Source organism: Crassostrea angulata, chromosome 2, assembly GCF_025612915.1.
Source record: "Crassostrea angulata isolate pt1a10 chromosome 2, ASM2561291v2, whole genome shotgun sequence".
Taxonomy (NCBI): Eukaryota; Metazoa; Mollusca; class Bivalvia; order Ostreida; family Ostreidae; genus Magallana; species Magallana angulata.
This window is the reverse complement of record NC_069112.1, coordinates 51,538,948-51,558,564: the sequence shown is the minus strand read 5'-3', so window position 1 is coordinate 51,558,564 and position 19,617 is coordinate 51,538,948. Positions and strand designations below refer to the sequence as shown.

Here is a 19,617-nt window from a genome sequence, read left to right as displayed (position 1 = left end):
AATACGCAAATAACTAATATCTGGAGGGACAGTATCGCGATTTTTATACGGTAGTTAACTACAATAAGTTAAACTTTATGCTCGTCATTTCAATCTTAAAATCTTAAAATTTCTCTTCGGAAAATATTATCAAAACAGCGCAAACATTCAATAAGTTTGATTCAAAATTTCTAGAGAAGTGTTTCTCATTTCTTTCACAAAATATGTTGTTTCTTGTTTTGAAAATATTTCCCCAATACGATATCTTTCAGACAAAAAAACCCACATATATGAAGGAAGCAATGCATTCTTTGAATTTGAAGGTTTTTGGGGGAAGGTTGTTTTTTTTGTTTTGTTTTTTTTGGTTTTTTTATCATGCCTCGATATTGCTTACTTTACACGTAGCTCTTGTAAATATGTACGGGTAGGTTTAATTTGCAGATGAACATCTGTATGCGTAGCTTCGAACATTACAATGAGCTAAAATACTTATGTTGACTGAAATTACGTTTTTTAAGACTCTTTTTTTTAGAAAATGTTAAAAAAACTAATTAAGAAAAAAATGGACACAAATACATTTTTTATATTACAGGTTTTGATATCAATTGCGTATACTGTAAGTATATTATATATAAAGTTTGTAGTTTCACTTGTCCATATAGATACTATTTACATCCAATTCTTTATGTATTGGATAGTGTTATCGAAGAAAGGGCCGACACCATTATCTCCTCTTTGTTACGCACTTTATTACTAGAGTTAACTCCCCATTGAATATATAAATGAAAGCCCAAGCCCCGTAATCTTTCTTTCGAATTCCTGTTGCTGAGAAGAAAGATTTCAAATTATCAACTGATTGAAATGCCACCACGGCGGTCCAAACGGATGAGAATTGAGACGACAAGGGCGAGCGAAAGTAGAACGGCAAGGACCAGGGAGCAGTGACCCAATGGTATAATGGATGATGGCCCATCAGAACCGGTGCAAACCAATTCGGAGGTCACACAACCATCAAGGATAACGGCGTCATCTTCACATGCCATATGCATAGACGGTATTCCTCCAGCAGTCACATCGGTTCACAACATGCTAGGTGTGCACGTTAGAAACGCAATTAAACAAAAAATTATAGAAGGGCAGTATATTGATCTGGCCTCTCTCTGGGGATGAAAAGAAATTAATCGTAAATAATATGGGGGAAATAATATCCAAGGATCCTAACCACAAAAAGGTTGATACCATAGAACAGTGGACTGATCTCATGTTTATATTTGCCAGGATTTAACTTAGTGGCCACCCTGCTAAATCCATAGAGCTTTTGAAATACATGCAGTGTGTTGGGATGGGGGCTAATAGGGGAGCAGGGGGATGGAAAGAATACGATGTTCAGTATAGGTTACGTAAGGCTCATAATCCAGCATCATCATGGAAGGGGGGGGGGGGAGTGGATTCTTAGCTCTGGTTAATGTACATGACCCCAACTTCAACCTTCAGTGCTCCTCAAACCCTGCCGAGAGCTACATCTATAGGAAAGTGCTACAACTTCAATTTCAAAGGGTCTTACGAAAAGTTTCCTTGCACGTACACTCATAGTTGTTTACGTTGTAGTGGCCAGCATGCTATGATACACTGCACTCTTGCTCAAACTCATATGCATTATTTTCGTGCCCCCAGATTCCCAACACAACATGCTAACAATCAACCCAGGACACAACAATCGCATTACAGGGGACCCCAGAACTCCAACAACCTGTGCCCCCGTTTTAGATTTACAAACCCACAAGGTGTGGGGCCTCGGCAAAACCCTATTAAACTCCCTGCACTAAAAAAAAAAGTATTTGTCAGTTTATCCAAAAACTCAGACTTCGAACAAAATATTGTTAGGATTTTCACAGGGTTTTCAAATATATTACACGGGGCCAAGAATTCATATTCAATCAAAAAATTTGATATCTGTGTATGAACATCACAACGAGCTTCAAGAAAAAATAATGAAGGAAGTAGAATTAGGACGGGTCGGGGGGGGGGGCATTTCGGGATCTACCAATTTCAAACCTCCGCATATCTCCTATCGGAGTGGTGCCAAGGGGGACAACTCTGGTTGGAGATTAATAGCACACCTCTCATTTCCTAAATTCAATAGCGTTAATTTTTTTATAGACCCAGAGGAAAGCTCAGTTAAATATACTTCTTTTGACTCGGTTATACACATGATTGCTAAAATTGGTCAGGGGGCATTTATAGAAAAATGCGATTTAAAATCAGCTTTTAGACTTTTGCCAATATGTCCAGGGGATTTTCACCTACTTGGTTTTATGTTTGATGATATGTACTACATTGATAAGTGTTTACCAATGGGGTGTTCTGTTTCGTGTAAGGTATTTGAAGAATTTGCAACATTTTTGTCCCCCGCCGCAACGCGGAGCGGGGACATAGAAATGCCGGGTGTCCGTCCGTCCGTCTGTCCGTCCGTCCGTCCGTGTTTCCGTCCGTCACACTTATTTGTAAGCGCTCTCATGCCTACAAATTTCGACGGATTTTCATTAAATTTATATCAAATGTTTATACCACCATTACCTTGGTCACGTTCGAAAATCAGCATTGGTTGATACTTTTTGTTGAAGTTATGGGACTTTGTGACTTGTAATTAAGCGCTCTCATGCCTACAAATTTTGACGGTTTTTCATTAAATTTATACCAAATGTTTATACCATTAATACTTTGGTCAAGTTCGAAAATCAGCATTGGTCGATACTTTTTGTTGGAGTTATGGGGCTTTGCCACAATAATGACTCTGTTTGATCCAAAAATTGACCTTGTAAGCGCTCTCATGCCTACAAATTTTGACGGATTTATCACACTGTTTTGTAAGCGCTCTCATGCCTACAAATTTTGACGGATCATCAATAAATTTATACCAAATGTTTATACCACTATTACCTTGGTCAAGATCGAAAACCAGCATTGGTCGATACTTTTTGCTGGAGTTATGGTACTTTGATACCTTGTAAGCGCTCTCATGCCTACAAATTTTGACGGATTTTCATTATATTTATACTAAATGTTCATACCACTAATACTGTGGTCAAGTTCTTTTAGATTGTAGTATTTTGGATATATTTGCGACAGGAAAAATAGAAAAAAATGGGTGGTGGGGGTAAGAAAATGTTCCTCCCAACCTCCTCACACATTTAATTCTGGAACAGCACTGAATGTTTGAAAATATTGCAATTTCATATACAGTATACTAGTATACTGCTTGACCAGCGGGGGACCCAGGAATTCTATTCTTGTTAAACTGGTTGGCAATAAAAAAATCTAATGTAGACACAATAGACCACTATTTGGACGACTTCATATTTTCGGGTCACAATGTTTCTGTTTGTAAGGACACCATGTCTGCATTTCATAGTATTTGTCATGATCTAGGGGTACCTTTACCTGAGGATAAAACTGTAGGTCCTACCACTTGCTTAACATTTTTAGGTTTGGAAATTGACACTATTGAAATGCTGGTTAGAGTACCTCATCCAAAATGTATTGAACTCCAAAATTTAAAACAATTGTTACCACTTAAGAAAGTCACACTTAAGCAGTTGCAATCAGTGCTGGGAAAACTTAATTTCTTTACAAGGGCAATTCGGCCAGGCCGTGCATTTGTTCGGCGCCTGTATGACGCCACCATCTGTGTCACGCAACCACATCATTACCTAATAGTTACTCAATCGATGCAAGAGGACATTTTTATGTGGTGTAGGTTTTTGGAGGGTTTTAACGGCGTGGTTTATTTCTGAGAAGAAGAATTGTATTCAGATCAAACTCTCAATTTGTTTACCGATAGCTCAGCGTCTGCTCAACTAGGATGTGGAGCGTATTTAAATGGGGAATGGTGTTTCTTTAGTTGGCCCAAAAATTGGAAATATATCGATGGGCATCACGACATGACCCTATTAGAGTTTATCCCCGTGGTTTTATCTGTCATCATTTGGACATTTTAAGTAGACAATCAGACATTGGTTGCAGTTTTGAACAAACTAACCTCTAAATCTGAGCTTGTCATGGTATTACTTAGAGCATTTGTCTTAAAATGCATGCGACACAACATTTTATTTCGTGCAGAATATATTTCAACCAAATCTAATGATATTGCTGATGCCATTTCTCGTACACAGTGGACCAGGTTTCGCCAGGCTGCACCAAACGCAAGGAGGGACCCCGAAGCCATCCCCCAGTCATTTCACAACATTATTTCAAGTTTGAATTTGATCGGCTGTTAGAAGCTGCAATATCCGATAACACACATAGGGTTCAAAAAGTCGGTTTACTGTCGTATCAAAAATTTGTCATCAGTTCGCACTTGCATGTTCAGTACTTATTGCATCTATCAACATCTGGCCTTGCTTTTTCAACGGTGCGTTCGTATTTGTCTGCAATTTCTTATCACTGCAAGTTACAAGGAATAGGGGACCCAACTTCTCAGTTTTTAGTTACAAAGCTTTTGCAGGGCATGAAACGCTTAAATCACAATTCTGATACAAGACTGCCTATAACTAAAAACTTGCTTGAAAAAATAATTTTGCTTTTACCCACTAAATGCACTAATTCTTATGAAACAAGTCACTTCTCGGCAGCATTTTCACTGGCATTTCATGGTTTTTTTCGTGTCGGTGAATTGACTGTTCACTGTAAAATTCCGAACAATATTTTACTTTGTATGGAAAATCTAGCTCTAGACCCTGATAAACAGCCATTGTTAACCATCTCAAATATTCGAAGACTGACCAGGTAGGAAAAGGTACAATTTTGCAAATTAGTAAATCTGAGGGAGTTGCGTGCTCATTCAAGCTTGTTAAGAAATATTTAAGTGTCCGTCTTGACTGCAGGGCCTCTTTTTTGTCACTTTGATAAGATCCAACTCACAAGATAACAGTTTACGGCAGTACTCTCAAAAGCAATAGTTCGTCTTAAGTTACCGGAGAAGCAACAAGATACAAATCTCATTCTTTTCGGATTGGAGCTAGCACTGAATTAGCATTGCAAGGTTTTTCTGCGGAAACAATTCAGAAATGTGGAAGATGGAAATCTTCGTGTTATAAGTCATACATTCGCATACCAACATTTTAACTCAAAAGCTTTGCTTATCTATTGTAGACAAACAAAAAGTGTGGTTAGTGAGGTCCTCAATACTGAAGCATGCTCAATTAGAAGCATTTTTAAGACCTGGAGGTCTTCACCTGAACTTGAAAAGGCAAAATATATCATTATGGTGGCAGGGGTACAGTGGCCTGAAATTGTCTCATGCAGAGCAATAGCTTAAAACCTTGCAAAGGTGGGTCCTGCACCTAATGTCCTTTTAATACACTGTGGGGGAAATGACTTAGGGGAGACTTCAATTCGAAAACTCTGGCTAGTTTGCATGAAGCTTTTTCAATTTATTCAAACCAACTTCCCACATTCTAAGGTCATTTGGTCTTGCATCCTTCCACGCATACAATGGCGTTATTCTCAAAACTCCCGTGCTATGGAATAGCAACGTAAACGCCTTAATTCTTGTGCATCCAGGTTAGCCTTGCGGTATGACGGCGCAATTATCCGCCATCCTGATATAAAGCGTACTCCTTGTTTTTTGTTATGGAGTATACTTGTCAAAATTGGCTAATGCTGTTTTCCTAAATACTCTTCAGGGGGCCTTGAGGCTATCTTAACAAAAGGGCATGCTTGCTATCCGGATTGGCAAGCTTACCCTAGGGCACGGTTGTAAGTTAAATCCGCTCATACCCCGACCCATATGGTGGCGAAGTTCCCAATCTCTAAAGCTCCATAGCTGCTTTCGAGTTTGGGAACTTATGGCGCGAATGAGCGGCGCTGGTCATTTGAGACAAGTGCGTGTATTATTATGTGGACATCGACCCCTGCACCTCCCAAGGGTCAATCGTAAATTCTTGACTTCTGCACCTCCCAAAATAAAGGTATTAAACCTATGAACTTCGAACTTTGAGTGAAATTTGAATGAACTTTGAACTTTGTTTAAATTTGTTGATTTATGTTAAGTATATGTATGATGTTACTTCAGGTATTGAATTTTGAAATTTGGGGCATGCCCTTTGTCATGTATGGCGGCCCATTACCCTTAAACAGCCGTGCCCAATCATCGCCAGATTTGAAATAAAATTAAAGAAAATTAAAAATGTTTTACTATTTGTGTTTTGTCGCGCACTTTTCTGAGATAATATTGAACTAATTGCTTCTGCATCCATTACAAATTTTCAGGGTACAAAATATGCTAAGCACTGCAATGAAACAATTGCATCAACATGCAAGGAATGAATGCTTTGTTATTATTGGATATCTCATAATTATGAAGAGAATTGTTAACATGATAGAAGTTAGTGTCTTCCTGGCACGCATCTGCTAGTTCGTTTAAAATAATATAAAGATACTTCTAAAGTTACTGAGTATAATAATCACCTATCAGCTCTAAAATTTCCTGAGTTGTTAGCTCACTCAGACAAATTTAAGACGGGGTTTAGTGCCGGTGTAATGAAGAATAATGACCCCCGTAGAATAATGACCGGGGGTAATTTTTCGACGTAGAATATTGACCCCCGGTCATTATTCTACGCAGAAAAATGACCCCTTCGGTCATTATTCTACGTGGAAAAATGACCCCTTTGCCTGAAGAATAAGTGTCATTTTGATAAAAATGAGCACACTCCACATACAGAAAAGTGACCGCTTTAGAATAATGACCCCCTTGTAGATTAAAGTTTTTCAGTATATTTTTTAGTATTTGTGAAATAGTCTTTACATTATTGTAATTTTTACTGCTGCAGTTTACAGAAAGCAACAGAAATTATAATTCATATTCAAATAAACTTAAAATGAAAGAAGGGGTATAGCTTAGAAAATAAAAATCCTTCCGTTATAACAAGACATTGACGTATTGCATCGGGGTAAGGTTGTCATCTTAAAGGGGCATGGTCACGATTTTAGTCAAAAAAAAAATTCCGATCTTAATGTTCACAATGCTTCAGTAAGGCATTTTAATAGGCAACCAAAATTTGAGTGTCATTCGTTACATTTTGAATGTTGAAGTGAAAATTCTAAATTTAGACCTAATGAATGTGTTAAGCGTAAGGAACTGTTTATTTATGCTTAAAATGAATAAGAAGATAGACAAATCAGCTTGAAAATGATTTTTTATTGGTATATTGAACCTATGTAAACAACAACAGGGCACGGGCCTTGTTTACATGACAAAGAATTGTGAGCCCTGTATCTTGCTTATAACTTTACAACTGACCCTCAAATTTCATTTGATCAGTAGAAATGCTTTCCTTAAGCATTGTAAATAATGAAAACAGAAAAATAGAATTTGACTAAAATCGTGACCATGCCCCTTTAACAATTACATATATCTATGGTGTTCCGATAGGGCCACTCCGACCTTAATATATGGCGAAGATGCGAAGTTGCAAAGGCAATAGTGCGAAGGCGAAGGAGCAAAAGTGCGAAGATGCGACGACGAAGCGCGAAGATGTGATGCCTAAAGTGCGAAGGCGAAGGAGCGATACTTCTATCGCTCCTTCCCAACTTCGCACTCTGGCCTTCGCATCTTTGCACTTTCGCCTTCGACTTTTTTTTTTATTGCATTCAGCAAGTCTCGGTCGATTACATAGAATTTAATGCAGGCACCGTACTCGCCAAGGTTTTTCGATTATTCCAGGCTATTATTGGTACGCATGCCCTAGGCCATCGCGCTTACTATAAATGTTTATAAATATTTTAATGTGTACATGTTACATATATGTTTACCGGTGCTGGCTATGCCTAATCATTATATACTCCACACAAAATTTAATGTCCACCATAATGTGTACATACATGTATGCACTTCCAGACTCCTATCACTTACCAGCCGTCTGTTTACCGTGGACCAAACACAGTAACATTCTATTTTCATTATGCGACACTCCTTGCTCATGCATGGATCTAGAGGGGGGGGGGAGGGGGTCCGTCCCCCGGGAAAATTCTATATTAATAATTTCACGCAGTAAAAGGGGAAAGGGGGTCCGGACCCTATCATCCTGAATAATTTAATTTTATCAATTTTATAAAAATAAAATTTCTAAAATATGCCTCGGAACCCTTAAATGATTGAGAGCTCCGCAATTATAAAACATAGGTAATCACAGATGACAGCTCACCGAGACGAGGCATCACCTTTATGAGGCATCACCTTTATGAGACCACCTTTATCATATTATATGAAAACCATCCTCTATGATCTTGGATATTCATGGATTCTGTTTTGACACATTATCGTATATCATCTGTTAAAAAATGGTATGATAATCATATGATCATATGCTAATCAATACAATAATATAAAATTAAAAATTGCATCCTCTCATACTTACAATATGCATCATATAATACCATAAAATACCGTACAGAAATTGTGAGATATGATATTGTAACGTATGATATGGCATTGTATTGTGTTATACATTATTGTATTTGATCAAATAATACAATATCATAAAACATAATACTATATAGTATTATATGAAAAAATATCATATTGCAATAATACATCATAACATTGAAACATGTGTAATTATATTGTATAATATAGTATGATATTGTATTGTATGAAACTGAATCAAATTTGATAAATAATATGATATTGTATTATATGATTCAATATAATTTGATACAACATTGTATCATATCAAATGATACAATATCATGAGTAAAATAAAATATTATATAGTACAATTATATTACACACATTGTATCATATGATACAATAATATATATTTCAACATCATAATTTACAATTTCATGAAATATCAACAATATCAACAATATCATATCATAAAATATAAAAAAAAAATGATACAATATTATATCAAATCATATAACGTTTTACAATATAACATATGGTATTATATTGTACATGTATCCTATTAAACAATAGTGTTTCATATCATACAATACTATATCATAGGAATCATGTTATATCATTTAACAACAACTACATCTATCTATCAAGCAGGTTTGAGTGAGGTTGGAGATTTCTTTAGCATCCTTGATAATGGAGATCAGGCTCTGCATCTGAAACAACCTCTGCGTTTCATTTATAATATAGTTCAATCAACTCTGCAAGCTATCATCTATAAAACATGTGACCTGTTCCGAAAAACTAAACCTCATCAAGCATCATAAACCTATGGCTCAGATTCAGCATTCAAGCCTGTCAGGTGCATCAGTATCATAAGACGCACCATCCACGCAAGTTTAGTGAAGTTAAGACCAGTAATAACAAAGATATCATCATCAGAGGGCACCAGCAATTAAAACCATTACCTCCTCAAGCATCCCCAACCTATGGCTCTGATTCAGCATCCATGCTTGTCAGGAGCATCTGTATCATAAGACTCACCATCCATTCAGGTTAGGTGAAGTAGTAATAGCTTAGATACAGGACCTGCACCAAAAAACTTTAACCAGCTCCGGACGCCAACGCCGGAAGTATAGCATAAGCTCCCCTTGACTTCGTCTCGGTGAGCTAAAAAGGCGAAAGCACGAAGATTCGAAGGCGAGAGTGCGAAGTTGAAAGGCAAAGAAGCGAAAGTAGTATCACTTCTTCGCCTTCGCAACTTGGCACTTTCGTCTTCGCATCTTCGCCGTCGCATCTTTTATATTCTTCCTATTGTTCATGAATTATACTTGCATTGAGGATTTCCACTATTACAAACTGCTGGGTATGCAAGTGCATCACGCGGAATTAATGATGAAACCAAAATGATGACAAGTATACTCCACTGTTAGGCATTATAACCAATTTGAAGTTAGTAGGCACTGACAGCAGCCATTACGCCAGTAGAGGTTAACAGCCAATAAGGAAAATCGTCAAAGTACTGAGAGTACTCGTACAGAAAATATATTTTACTTTATAGTCGGCATACTTTAGTAAGTTTAGTTAATATCAAGATGATTAATGCATCAGTAGTTTGTATGAGCATTGGTAACTTTGGATACAATAAAGATCGTGTGATCAAAATCAAGGGGGATATAAACCCCTAACATGGGCCCTAACCTCTTATCAACGCTTTTAGAATCAATCTTTTCTTATTATAATCGATCACTGCTTATTATGTATTAAGATTCACTATAGTCAGGTACTCTTTACACATTTGCTCTAAAAGAATAAAGTCTATTCATGATCACAAATACAACATTACAACAAATGTTTAGAGTATTGATGTTCTTGTATCACGTAGAAGAAAACAAAACTAACGCAAAATGATTTTTTTAAAAATCACTTTCCTCAAGAAATGTAAATAAGAAAAATTCATATTCCTACGTTACTTGTCCCCTTAGTCTTTTTCCATAAAAATATATACATGTATCATTCTAAGGTTGACAATTCATTCACCAGTGAATATTGCTTATGTCGCAGGGTCTTGTATGAATAAATAACGCTGGTACTGATTTCAGCTACATGTATTCACTGGTTCTTTATTTCGAGGATTGTATATTATCAAATAAAACCTATAAGTACAAACACACTCACACTCACAATTCATACGCAACATCGCACGGTAATTTAGAATATTTGAATAAAATGAATTAAAAGTAATTTACAATTAATATATTTCAATTACAAGGTAAACGGAAGCTTACCAGGTATCCAGAACTATGAGTTAACAAAATATATGAAATATCTTGCACAGGTACGGTAAAGATACACTTCACTGTGTCTACCATGAAGGTAAAAGTCGTGGGGTTGGGGAATTGGCGGGATTTTTGCTATTTATAGTGAGTTAGTAAAGTCATGCATATTAATGAATTCAGTCGTAAACTTCTATTGGTCAGCTGTAGTATAGTAGTAAAGAATAAACACGTGGTCAACATACACCTGTAAACAAAATCCTCACGTGACTAACCCAAAACTCATTCATACGTTCACTCATTCATCTCTCATACACGCTCCATTGGCAATGCGCGCCAAATATAAATATGCAAAGTATGAAACTTTTATATGACAACTGCGACACTTATATTATTATAACAATTATTTTTTCATGATTATTGTTCGTTAATTATCTCAAAATATCCTCATCGTGTATGAATCTGACTTTATTTGCGTTATTTCCCGCCGTATGTCGATGAGAGAAGTGACATAACTGTTAACAATCAATTTGTGGCAATATAAAAGTGTTTTGTGTGTGCCTGCTTCGGATATGAAAAACTATATACAGCGATTTTTTTTTACAAATTCGGTGTTTATAACTTCAAAAGCAGTTGAACAGAGTGAAAAATTAAGTAAATTTCAAAGTCATATTTTGGATACGGTGTAACCAATTTCTATTCATGTTTAAAAGGGGGGGGGTGTTATTTTTCTATGAGGGTCATTTTTCTTCATGTTTAACATGAAGAAAAATAACCCCTGGGTCTTTTTTCTTCAGAAAAATCCAATTATTCTTCAGCTAGGGGGGTCATTATTCTACGTCGAAAAATGACCGCCGGTCATTATTCTACGGGGTCATTATTCTTCATTACACCGGCGCCCCGATTCTTGAGGGTGGGAATGGAAAGGGTGAGGGGTCGGTCGTGTCCTAAAGCACCTGTGGTAGTATTTAAAAAATGTACATGTCTTTATGTTGTGAGGTATCTTAAACACTCTGCAGTCAGTACAACTTTTTGTTAAGTTTTCAAACTTTGCCGTCACATATCTGATTAAATGTAACATAAACTTACTAGATTACATCATCTGTTTACAGTAATATAACCCACTTCAAAGACCAGCACCATTCTGACTCTCTTGCTTAAATCCATTCAACGCAAGTAGAGCGTAGTTTCTTCGATTATTCTGTTTAATAAACTTTTCCATACTTGGAATTGAAGGTCAAATTTTTTTTTCACGTCTTGTTCTTTGCTTTCACGAGATGTTGGGTTGTATTTATATTTGTAAGCGAAACCATTTACAAGTAGCCCTAGAATATTTTGGGAAATTCTCTATACCCTAATCACTGCACACATTGCCGGGGTAAGGGTAATTTTATACATAATGAGTGTTTTGTTTAATCACATGTTATAAATCAGTTATGAGATTATGAAAAGTCTTGTTAAACAGAACTATTATACCATATTTATGATATTTGATTTGTTACTGCTGTTTAGGTAAACCCACAAACTGTCTTGGATGAACAACTTATAAATTTAATACATACACGTACTAATATATAATTGTTTGCATTGTAGCGCATCTAGAGAGGGTTCTTGACCAACCCCCTCCTAGAAAATTCAAGCTTATTAAAACCACTTTTACCCACTTCAAGAGGAATGTATTATCCCCCCCCTCCTCTCGGAAATCAGCGCAATAATACTTATTAAGCGCATGTAATATTGATTTCATACTACCAGTTTACCTTAACTGTCCAAAATTGTTCTGAGCATAGCTTATTGAAATTCCTACACCAAGCTTCCAAGCAGTTTTTACAATAGCAATATTAAGGAATACCATTAGTTAATTTTAGAAATGTTAGTTACGTGTTTTTATTTTCGTTTCGAGAGAGATGTGAAACTTGGCTGTTTTTGTGATTTAAAGTCATACTAGAGGTGTGCACTAAGAGAACAATGACATTTCTTCATTTGAACCTTTATTTATTTTTTTCTCTATGTCCACAATGAACGAAGTTTTATATTCTTCATTTAATTGTGCGATTACGTAAAACTTTGCTTGAATGCCTTTCTTTGAAAAAAAATAAAGCACCGCATCGATTTCTTCCTAGCTGGAATTTTTTGATGTCATACATTTTTTGTTAGATATTTGAGTCATTATGTAAGGAAAAGGAAACCCCAGAAACGTGATTCAATTTTCAAAACACTTACTTTTAAAATGTAAACATGTACGAGAAGAAATTGGACACTGCATAATTGATATACTAGTATTTCTTCATTCCTACCACTACTTTCGGAACTAATGAAAATTCTAATTGCATAATTTTAAACAAAGACATTACTATAACTCATTTCATCTTATGTAGTGCAATAAAATTCAATATATTTTCACGTGGTTCAAAATTGATATCTTTAACCATTGCGTATACATATGATATAAAATCACTTCTAACCAAAATAAAGGTTGTCGACAGGACTCGAACCTGCTCGGGAAAACCCCCAAAGGAAACAGAAGCAAAAGTTTTCATGGCGAATGAATAGCTTAAAAGTGTTACCGTTGTAACTTAACAGTACATGAAAGATAACATAATTATCATTTATTCAACATAATTAGTTTTATTTCAGGTGTATATATTTATTAATTTGATATCAGGCTTACGTCTATAAAATTTCGGAAAGATCATGTTTGAAAATTTGCATTGTTTTCATGTAAAAAAGTTTTAATTTATCTTCTTTTATTTTAAAATTGACCGTATAGTGTAGAAGTATTTCAATTCTAAATTTCATACCTAATATATGCTGCAAGAACTTTCTATATTAATGTATCATTGCTAGGTTTTATAGTTTTTCTTTTTTTAGTTTCTGTTACTATGCTAACAGTTCCTCTTAGCGACAAATTTATTGCATTTTGGTACTTTTATATCAATATGTATCAACGTATGTTATATAACGACAATTTGTGACTATTTGCGCCGGAATGATATAGTTTAAAAGTTCACCGTGAAATGAACTTGATCGGTCACTTGTCAAACCCGTGAGCCTGAAGGGCCTCTCAGACGATTTGATCACGTATCAACCAAGTTCCCAGTGAACTTAACTTCAAAATTGCTGTAAGTGTTTATTATAGTATTTTTTGGCATATTATATTCTTTTGAATTTTTACTGTATTTAAATATCTTAAGATATTTTCGACCTAAAAGATTTAGTCTTTATAAAATCGAAAATGTCTTGAATATACAATAATGTTTGAATTTGAAAAAAAACCCTGATACAGGGGTTCAACATTCATATTGTTTTGATTGAGAATAAAATGTATTTTTAATACAAATAAAACGTCATTCAACACAATTATATTTACATCCACTAAGTATGTTTTCCTTTATTTCGAACGGAAATTTATTGTCATTTACAGCTGTATAAAAGTGACATAGCTAAAATCTACATAACACATTCCTCTTTCTAAAAAGTTTAAATAATGTAAGAAAAACACGGACTGCATGTAATAATCATTATGAAGTCAGACTCAAATTCTAATAGTAGTGGGTTATTTAATTTTCTCTGCAATGATCGCTATCTTTAAACCTTTATTGATCATTAAACAACAATTTTGTTGTGTAGATTTAGATCTTTTTAAACAAATTAATAAATTGATCGTTACAAGAAAGTAAAATTAACAACCCGCTTTTCAGCAACGTCCTATTAATTTTTGTTTATTACTTGGAAAATAAACATGCCGCACCACGAAAAGTACCATTCAAACGCCAAAAGATAAAAAGCTGTTGTAAGTTTATCAAACTTTTATATTAAATATACAGTTTCATTTCATTCGGACTGTGATCTTGTGTTCATGGAATGGAAATCCACACTTGATATCAAAATGTGGACCTTTAAAAGAAATGACTAAACCTCAATTGAAATATTTCTACAAATTGGTATCCGATCTCCTAAAATGGCGTATACTGAAAGTTTTGTTCTGTTCCTTCCCACGCAATGTTGGTGCATGGATGTCCTTCATGCAGAGTGAGAAACAAGTCCCCTGTCTGATGATATGCATCTCTTTAAATGCAACAAAAGAAAACCGAGTAATACATATGTAGAATGTGCAGTATGAGCTTGCACCTTAATAAAGATTTCTTTACATTCAAAAACGCCCTCATGAAAAAAACCAGGAAGCGATTTAACAATCAACCTTCTTCAAAAGCCATGAAACTACAAGTACAATTTTGCTTTTACGATTGGCATTCTTTTTGTTTTACTGTTCACCTTGCAAGCCTGTAAGTATCAACTTTTCGTCACTATACAGTACTGTATAGGTCAATTCAAAAACTGTTCCAGGTGAACAACCTATAAATTCATTATATACCCGTCCTAATAAATGGATCTAGAGGGGTTTCCTGCCACCAACGTATCCTGAGAAATTTAAATTTATATTACGACCAGATTTGAAATTTACAAATTGTAGGAATCGGACCTCTAATCCCAACCAGGTAAACAAGATCAATCCCTCCAATCCCCACTCTTCGAAATTTCTAGATCCGCGCGTGCAATATTGATTTTATTAAAAGTGTGCTTAGCATAACCCATTGCAATTCATATCCCTTGCTACCTCAAGAGTCTTCTAAGCATGAACAATTACAGTTTTTACGGTTGAAATATAACGAGTACAGATAGTCAATTACAGAATTGTTAGTTACGTGTTCTTATTTTCGTTTCGTGAAAGATGTGAAACCTCGCTGTGTTTGATTCAAACCCATAGGATAGGCATGCACTAAGAGGACAATCACACTTCTTCATGCGAACCTTTATTAAGTTTTTCTCTTTGTCCACATTGAACGTAGGTTTATAGTTTCTACTTTCATCTGTGATTATGTAAAACTTTATTTCAATGTCATTTTTTACGAAGAATACGACACTGTATGAGATTTCAATAAATGTCTGTTTCTTCCTGGAATTCTTTGGTGAGACACAAATATCTCTTTAGACATGTATGGAAATCGGAAAACGAAACTCCAGAATATGATTCAATGTTCAAATCGTCATTTATAAAATAAACATTATTCTAACTCATTATGATAATTCTACACACGTGTCTTCGATATTACATTATCCCTAAATTTGTCTTTAAAAGACACAAGCGTTGGCTCGATATAAAGACAGGGCCAATCAGAAAATTTATATCACATAAAATTACCAAAAGAAAACCCATTACAGGAATAAATGATAACTTGAGTCGTCAAATGATATTTACGTTTAATTAAGAGGGTTGGATGGTAATGGTCATTTAATGACTATATGGATCTTTTGAGTAGAAAAGCTGGCCACACCAGTAAAGTATTTGATGGGCCAATGAAGTATTTTTAAAATCATTATATTACTGTATAAATGTATAATCTTAAGTCGAATACATTAAAATAATGTTCCATAGTTAAACCTCTTTTGATTAAAGATTTGCATGAAACTGTCTTTGCAAAGTTACAAAGTAGTGCAAAGCGTGAAGGTTGCGCAATAAGTAAAGTTTATCAGATGCCTCATAAGGCGAAACTGTAATCGACCGTCGATCGGTAACAGAAATTACAACTAGAGACGAGCTCGTTGCAAGCAACGATTAGGTTTTCCGTCGTAGCTGCGTCATACTTCTGACGTATTACAAAAAATTGATAGCTGACCCTCGTACAATATTAGATGTGTAAACACTGAGAAACAAAGTATTATATTTCTGTGATTTTACGGTGATAGAGAATTCGTCTGGATCTGCATCGGTCGTGTGCAGTACGAACCAGGTGAGGGAATGTTGGCTTAAAGTGTATAAGGTAAAAGGTTGGGGCGCGCTGTGGGCCGTAAGCTAAAACGAAGGGTAGGTTTGCCGTATTCCCGAAGGTCCACCAGTATACAGTTCCAGAGAAATAAACAGGCAATTGTTGAAGGATTCAACATTATTGGACGAGACTCAACGATGGCAACATTATAACAATTTAACAGACAGACATGTTACAAACAAGTCGGATATGGCCAGAAGTGGCCTCCGGACTCAAGACTCTGGGAGAGTCGGACGTGGCTGGGGCTGGCCGCCGTATTCCAGACTGCGCATTGACAATTGTACATAACTATTTATAAGAATCTTAACAATGAGTTTAAATTGCAATTAACAGGTAATGATATAAGTAAGCTGAGTGAAAGGTTCACAGATATAAAATAATTAAATAAACTCAATGAGTCTTTGATGTCCAAGAAATGAAAATCTGATAATTACACAACGTTGTTTTAAGAGATTAACAGTCCTTGAGACATGACACTCTGTCTCTTTGAAATCACATATAAAGTCTAAAAAGTGTCAATCACTAAATAAAAAAAGTAACTATGTAAGAAATAAACTCTGAGAAAAAATTACGAAACAGAATTGAATTTTACAAGTAAAGTAAAAAAAAAAATTATAATTGAACAGTGCATTTTGCACGATGATACTACATGATACTACATGTTTATAAGCAAATACAGATCTTAAACCGTTGTCTCTAGTTTGATTCGCCGCATTTTATTCACAGAGTGGGACTGTGGTTATGCCCTGTACGATGGTAAAAAGACCACTGGCAAACGTTTTACACGCATTTTTATCGAACGTAAGCGCCAATGAATCTATTAGTATATATGCAGAGATCCTGGAAATTTTACAAGGGGTTTTGAAGAATAATTTTGTATTTCGAGGAGGGGGAACATGCGCGGATCAGAAAATTTTTCCGGGGTGGGGGTTGAAAAGTCAGACGGTTATTTGAGTTTGCCAAGGGATGTCCGAGGCATATTTGGTAAGTTTATAATGTACACGTAATTGAAAGAAATTTCGCTTGGGGGGGGGGGTCTGGAACCCTTCCCCTTCTAGATCCGCGCACGGAGAAGACCGATGCCGGTAATTTTACTGTAATTTTAACCATTTTTATTTAATTATTCATGTTCATAATTATCAGAAAACCAATATTACCTTTCAAAGCAGTTAAAACTTAAAACTCAAGATACGAACCATTTAGTCTCGGGGAGTATTGCGTCCGCGTACGAAAAAATGGCAATTTTCAAGAAATTTGGATGGACGATCTGTGTCCTAGGTCGTCCATCCATATCTTTTTCTGACTAAAAGCTACAGACCTACAGGGGGGAACTCCATGATAATTCAATTTTTTTATGTAAATTTTATAAAAATAGTTGCTTCGAGAAAAAGTGCGGAGAGGACATCTTTATGTCATATAATATGTGAAACTGATTTCATTCCACCCACAAGCTTGAAATAATGAAATAATTTTAATGAAAAAAATTTAAATAGAGGGCATAAATCCCATATCAAACGCCATATAACCACTTGATTCTGCGCGTCTTTTTAATGAATTTATAAACAGCGGCAAATTTTAAAATGTATTTTTAAAGGTAATGTTAGCTGCAAGTCTGTAGACCTTGAATGAAAAATTTCGGATTGTTGTCAATTTTTCCGGGATACAGACAGAGCGGTACATATATGCAGCTAAGGTAACTAAGAATGATCCCGATAAATACTTTGTTGAGTAATGCAAGCTTTTAAGAAAGCAATACTTATATTTGTTTAAAATATACACCAAAATACTTCGTCTTACATTCGCTATTTGTAGAACAAGCAGAACCAGTATCAGTCTGACCGGCCTCACCATATACATTGTTGGAATTTTATTGTCCTAGCATTGCAATGCTCTGCATGTACACAATTTCTTTTAAAATTTAAACACTTAAAGTGTTCATCTATATGGCTTCACATAACGTACACACGTGATTCAAAATAACCCAGACGGAAAACGGTAAAGAATTCAGTCATTGAGTCTACGTTTTATAGAACTTGTAAGAAAACACAATGCGGGTCTGAATGTTTGTTGATATGTCAATCTATCAATAAACAGTTTGTTAATTATTTTCGATTGCTAAGGCTACAGCGTATTTGATGACCATTGAACAACATTTTTTCAATGCCACTTTTTTCCATGGAAGATAGCGAATACAAGTATAAAGCATTTATAAAATTTATTTAATTACCTCTTTACAATTGTGTATGGAATAAATAATTTATAAATTGCTGCTGAAGGTTGTTTGGTATTTTCGTTTGTAGATGCTTTGCAAGTAAAAAACCTGAAACGCGGGGCAAGTCATAATTAATATCCCTAATAACCGTAACTTAAAACTAGCGGCTTTGGATTCAAATATTATCGTATACGAATATTAAGTTCACTTTTTAAAATCATCTCCACGATGATAATTATATTATATCCATCGCAAATCAGTATTTTTTTTTTTTGCTTTAAAAGAATTGTTCTATCGGGAGCAATCCCGCGTTCGTTTAAATTGTTATGTCAGTAATACACATTGTGCTTTATATGACGGCCGTGTATACGTATTGTAGAAAAATTGAGTTTAATTACCATGCATTGGAACCATTTTATTAACACATCTCCCAGTACTGAAACAATTCAAAATGTCTCTGTTACAGTAACACAGTGGGGCGTTAATCGTGTACGTTCATCTCTACAAGCACATGCACTGTCGTCTAGGCGACGGCCTGAATACAGCTAGCGACTCTCCTATCGATCGGTTACCTGAGTCTCGTAATGCATCTAAATATAGACAAGGGCACAGTTATGAAACAAACAACAAAAATAAGGTCAAAGAGGTTTATCTATATGAAATGAAAATGTACATATGTATAAAACATCTGGGAATTTTATGTGGAATTATTTTTGCGCGCTACATGTATCAGTTAAGGCATTACAAGAAACCCTTTCATAACCTCATAAACGTGCGCACCCCCACACAAATGGACCGAACTGACAACAATTGTTTCTGCAAATACTGACTATAAATTACGAAAACATTAAATTGAATACTATAGAAGGATTCAAAATTAATTTCTTTACAACTTTGCTTCAATAATGCATTAGAAAT

General features: G+C 35.3%; 1 pseudogene; it reads left to right on the top strand.

The window, feature by feature from the left end:
• The first annotated feature begins 840 nt into the window (after positions 1-840).
• On the top strand, positions 841-5,740 carry LOC128174457 (uncharacterized; annotated as a pseudogene).
• Positions 5,741-19,617: the final 13,877 nt, after the last annotated feature.